Genomic DNA, 6030 nt, shown 5'->3' on the forward strand with positions numbered 1-6030 from the left:
GACCTGGGTCTCCCAGCGGTGCCCGAGGCCGAGAAGGCGCCGGGCCTTGGCCGGACGCAGGCGCGGGAGGCCGCGGCCGGGGGTCCAGTCCCAGGGGCTGCCCCGCGGGGCCGCGCTGGGGGCGGCAAGAGTCGGGGTTCGGCGGCTGCTTCTGCGTGCAGGCCCCGGGTGTGGCTCGGGAAGCGGGATGGGTTCGCGCGAGCACCGCCCGGGGCCCCGCCGTGGCCTGTGAGGCCCCCACCTCCCAGCTGGTGCCAGGTTCGAGGCCCAGCGCCGCTAGCGCGCACCCTGGGGTAGCAGGCGTGGCTCCGATACCTGGGTCTCTGCCGCCCGCGCGGGGACCCAGGGGACTCCCTTCTCAGCTTGGGCCTGGCTCAGCCCCAGCTGCAGGGGCTCTTGGCAGGGACCCAGCTCGGGGTGGGTGGGCGCGCTCTCTTGCGCTTTGCCTCTGGGCGCGGGTCCGTGTCCCGCCTGTGCCGGTGGCCTCTCGCCCGCTGGCCGTCCCCGTGCGGCTCGCTCAGTGTCGGGCAGGCCTGCTTCCCTCCGCCGGTCCCCTCGTGGTTCCCGCTTCCCCCGGCCCTGCCGCCCCCAGCAAGCACCTGTCGCATCGCTCTGCCGGCGCTGGGCTGGGCGCGAGCCCATCAGAGGGGCGCCGTGGGCGTGGGAGCGCGGTCGGGGAGGCCCAGGACGGCCTGGAGTGTGCTCCTTTATCTGCTTTGCCCGGCGTCCAGCCCGCAGTGGGCACTTGTCAGTTCACGGAATGTGACTGGACATGCTGTCGCCTGTCAGGGGTCAAGGTGGGCTCAGAGAACTCCCTCGGGGAGCCGGCGAAAGCCGGGTGAAGAAGGTGTGGGTGCCGGGCTGTGGTGGAGCAGGCTAAGCCTCTGCCTGAGGCGCCGGCATCCCATGTAGGCGCCAGTTCAAGTCCCGGCTGCTCCTCTTCCGACCCAGCTCTCTGCTGTGGCCTGGGAAAGCAGTAGAAGATGGCCCAAGTGCCTGGCCCCCTGCCCCATGTGGGAGACCCGGAAGAAGCTCCTGGCTCCTGCCCTTGTGGCCATTTGGGGAGGGAGCCAGTGGATGGAAGACCTTTCTATGTCTCTGTAACTACCTCCCGAAAAAAGTAAAAATCTTTAAAATAAAATAAAGTGTGTCTGCTGGAGCAGGGCTGGTGATAACATTTTCAAGAGGGAGGTGGGAGACTGGGGCGTCAGCGCGGGGCGGTGGGGCCTGGGGAAGGTGGTGAAGTGGCAAAGTTCTGGATCTGGAGGCCCCACCTGCCCTGCGTGTCATCCTATCACTAATCAGATGACCCCTCCCCTTACCCGGGGCCTGGGGGCAGCGCCGACACGCCCGCCCCTTTTCGAAGCTCACAAGAACCCTGGGGAAGGGGACCTCGGTTTTTCTTCTCCTCCAGGACAAGCAGAGCTGGGTATGGAGTTCCCCTTCCAGGGCCAGCGCTGTGGCGTAGTGGGTAAAGCTGCCGCCTGCAGTGTCGGCATCCCCCATGAACACCAGTTTGAGTCCCGGCTGCTCCACTTCCAGTCCAGCTCTCTGCTATGGCCTGGGAAAGCAGTGGAAGATGGCCCAAGTGCTTGGGCACCTGCGTGGAAGACCCGGAAGAAGCTCTAGGCTCCTGGCTTCAGATTGGCCCAGTGGATGGAGGATTTTTCTCTCTCTGCCTCTATGTAACTCTGCTTTTCAAATAAATAAAAACTCTAAACAATTTAAAAAAGAAATCCCTCTTCTTACCTTTCCCTGTCCACTCCCTACATGAAGCCCACGTGTACCTCTGTGTAAACCTTACCGCGCTGCAGGCCGTGTTTGAGCCTCTGCTTAGGATTCTCTAAATAAAAAGCAACATTAATTTTGGCCCTACCAGGCCCACAGCGGTGGCAGTTTGGAATTCTGGGAGGGCTTCAGTTTGGATCCGGAGGTGAATTCCCCCCCCCCCCCACAGTCTCCTCCTCCCAGGATGAAAAAATCCTTGGCCTTGAGAACTCCTAAAGGTATCTCCGGCAAGACTGTAAACATTTATTTGAAAGACAATGACGGGCGGGGGTGGGGGGGTGGGGTAGAGAGATCTTGCATCTGCTGGTTCACTCCCCTGATGGCTGCCATGCCAAGGCTGGGCCAGGCCAAAGCCAGGAAGCAGGAATTCTGTCTGGGTCTCCCACGTGGATGCAGGGACCCAAGCACCCGGGCCATCTTCCGCAGGTTTCGTAGGCACGGTAGCCTGGCGGGCAGCAGAGCAGCCGGGACGGAGCCAGCACTGTGACCCGGTGTGCCAGGGTCGCCCCCAGCACAGCACCCCCCCAGGAATATTTCAATTTCCGGTTTAACTGAGTGACCCCCGTGCGGGGAAGTGATGGCAGAGAGCGTACTGCGGCGCCACCACCCCCTCCCTATTCTCATGGTAAACTTGGAGATTCCTTGGGAAGGAGGGCGGGCATTTGGTTCTCGCCTGGGGGGGGGTGCTTGCACTCCACCACCCTAACTTCCGCTGGGACCACCCTGACCGCCTGTTAACCCGTCTGAGTCCTCACAACCCCAGCTTCTGCCGAGCTGGCTGGCGAATCCTGCCTACTGGGGAACGCGGGGCGCGGTTGTTGGGGTGGTGGCCTCGCGGCAGGTGGGCCGCTCGCTGGCTGCGGCTTGAGCCCCACGAGGTGGTAGTGAAGTAGGCGGGCATACAGGTTAAAATCGATTAGGTGTGTGAGCTGGAAGATCACGCCTCACCACGCCCCTGTGTGACCTCACGCCCTACCTGGCCACACCTGGGTGCCCACCAGCCAATCAGGTTAATTAACCACTCCCCTTTGAAAATGGGCTAAAAGCCTGGGACATGTGGTACTGAAATCGGACAAGGCCCTCTAAAATCTACACTAAAATGTGGCCCCTTAAAGTTCCCCAGAAGTGCTATCTGGGGTGCCACATGTGCTACCAGAATTTGGGGTGCCTTACAATTTCACCACGGGCTTTTATTACTAAATCCCCAATATTAATAAGCCCAAGAGGGTTCTTGCCTAATATTTAGAGAAGAATAATAAATACCGGCACAGATAAACGAGGCAGCATGGTACGTTTTAAGCTTTTATTTAGTGAGAAAGATGCATAGCAGAGTGAGAGCTTTATTAAGGGAGAGAGATGAACAGGGGTTCATACCGAGCACCAGGAACCAGCCACGTGGAAGAACATCTAGGCCTGTATCCGGGCCAGGAAGCCTAGAGCACGTGGCCCGAAGGCCATGCGCCCTAGAGGCGCGGGGCTACAGCAAGCCCCCTCTTGACAAGAGGCCAGGGAAGAAGAGCAGGGTGGGCCACACCGTGTCCACTTCAAAAGGGGAGTGGTTAATTAACCTGATTGGCTGGCGGGCACCCAGGTGTGGCCAGGTAGGGGCATGAGGCCACACAGGGGCATGGCAAAGGCGTGGTCTTCCAGTTTACAAATCTAACAATTTTAACCTGTATGTGTGCCTACTTTAGTACCCCAGATAGTGCTTCTGGGGAACTTTAAGGGGGTACATTTTTGTATGAATTTTAGGGGTCATTCCTGATTTTAGTACCTGGGTCTGGTGCTTGGCTCTGGACCCTCGGCGTCTGCCAATGCCCACCGGGAGAGGCCACACTGATGACTCAAGTAGTTGGTTTCCGGCTGCCTGAATCGGAGACCTGGATTGAGCTCTGTGCTCCTGGCTTTGGGCCCCACTTGGAAAGTGGATGGGCGCTCACTCTGTCGCTCAAGTAAATTAACCCAGTGTTTAAAAATAGCGTTCTACTCTGGTGAATTTGTCTGCGAAGCGAGGCGCTGTGCTGTAAGCTTCAAGGAATAAGACGATGGTGATTATTGTCAGTAACTATCCCTTGGAGAGCCACAGGGCTCCGCCTGGAGGTCTGGAGCCTGGGGGGTGGGCGCCCCAGCCCCTGACAGGTTGTGAACAGTACCTCTGGGGACACTCAGGCTCCCACCTCACTCCAGCCTGCTCCGTCCGCCCCTGCTCCCAGGGGATTCGCACTGGAGCCCCAGAAGGCGGCCCCGGATCTCCTCCCAACCCACCCCCCACCACAGTCACACTCAGTGCTGGGTGATCTGTTCGTCCCATCTCCCACACCAGACCCTGGGTCCCCCAGGTCAGAGACCAGATGCTTCTTTGTAAAATAACACTGAGAGGCCTCCTGCACTGCGCCCCCCGCAGACCAGGTGAAAGAGCAAAGCGGCGGGGGCCAGTGCTGTGGCAGAGTGGGTTACGCTGCTGCCTGCAATGCCAGCACCCCACATGGCCGCAGGTTCGAGTCCGGGCTGCTCCTCTTCCGATCCAGCTTCCTGTTGATGTGTCTGGGAAAGCAGTAGAGGACGGCCCAAGTGCTTGGGTGCCTGGACCCTGGGCTCCTGGTCAGCCTGCTGGGGCCATTTGCGGAGTGAAACAACAGATGGAAGATCTCTGTCTCCCTCTCTCTCTCCATAGCCCTGCCTTTCAAATAAATAAATAAGTAAACAATTTTTTTTAAATACAGCAGACCCTTGAGAGACTCAGGAAGCAGGGGTGCCCTGGGCTTCCAGGGGCAGGGAGGGTTTGGGGACCCCACCCGTTTGTGTTGACTCCTCCTGGATCCCGCTCTGGGCCTGAGTCACAGAGCAGAGGCCGAGAGCCTCACTGCACCCTGGGCCACGCCTGCTCCTTGGGTGCCTTGACTCTGCAAGGCGCGAGGCCTCTGGGCCGCGGCCCCACTGAGCCGTCAAGCTCGGGGTGAGGGCGCTGCAGGTGCAGGGCTGTGTCCAGCAGCTTTTAGGTGCTGGGAACGCCGGAGGAGGCAGCTACTCGGAAGGGAAGAGGCCTTTTCCTCAGCTCACAGTTTGGGAAGCTGATGCCGGCTCAGGTACGGCCGCATGGCAGGTGGCTGAGTGCCGCCGGCCTGGGCCTGGGAGGGATCCCGTGGGGAGCCAGGGAGCGGGGGCGGGACCGTGTACGCCTTCACTCAGGCCTTTTAAATCAGCCTTTTGGTGAGACCCTCCTAAAGACCGCCCACGGGCCCCACCTCCTAGAGGTCCCAACAGCGCCACCCAGAGGACTGATCCTGGAACACATGGGCCTCTGGGGGATGTCCAACAACCAGGCCACCGCAAAGGGACCCAGGCGCCCGCTGCAGAACCATCAGCTGATCTCGTTCCAAGTTGCTGACGTCCATACAGTGCTATTTGTTTCAAAGATTTATTTATTTATTTGAAAGGCAGAATTAGAGAGAGAGAGAGGTCTTCCATCCAATGGTTCACTCCCCAGATGGCTGCAATGGCCGGAGCTGCACCGATCCAAAACCAGTAGCCAGGAGCTTCCTCCGGATCTCTCACGCGGGTGCAGGGGCCCAAGGGCATCTTCTGCTTTCTCAGGCCACAGCAGAGAGCTGAATCAGAAGTGGAGCAGCTGGGACTCTAACTGGCGCCCATATGGGATGCCAGCACTGCAAGTGGTGGCTTTACCTGCTACGCCACAGCACTGGCCCCCTACTGTTATTTTTAAATTTTTTTAATTTTTTTTACTTTTTGACAGGCAGAGTGGACAGTGAGAGAGAGAGACAGAGAGAAAGGTCTTCCTTTTTGCCATTGGTTCACCCTCCAATGGCCGCCGCGGCCGGCGCACCGTGTTGATCCGAAGGCAGGAGCCAGGTGCTTCTCCTGGTCTCCCATGGGGTGCAGGGCCCAAGGACTTGGGCCATCCTCCACTGCACTCCTGGGCCACAGCAGAGAGCTGGCCTGGAAGAGGATAGAATCCGGCGCCCCAACTGGGACTAGAACCCGGTGTGCCGGCACCGCAAGGCGGAGGATTAGCCTAGTGAGCCGCGGTGCCAGCCCCCTACTGCTATTTTTAAATCGGTATGTTTTTTGTAAAATATTTATTTATTAGAAAGAGTTACAGAGAGAGAAAGAGACAGAAAGATCTTCCTTCTGCTGGTTCACTCCCCCAAAAGGCTGCAATAGGCAGGGCTGGGCCAGGCCATAAGCCAGGAGCCTGGAATTCCTTCCAGGTCTCCCAGGTGG

Source organism: Lepus europaeus, chromosome 7 (genome assembly GCF_033115175.1).
Source record: "Lepus europaeus isolate LE1 chromosome 7, mLepTim1.pri, whole genome shotgun sequence".
Taxonomy (NCBI): domain Eukaryota; kingdom Metazoa; phylum Chordata; class Mammalia; order Lagomorpha; family Leporidae; genus Lepus; species Lepus europaeus.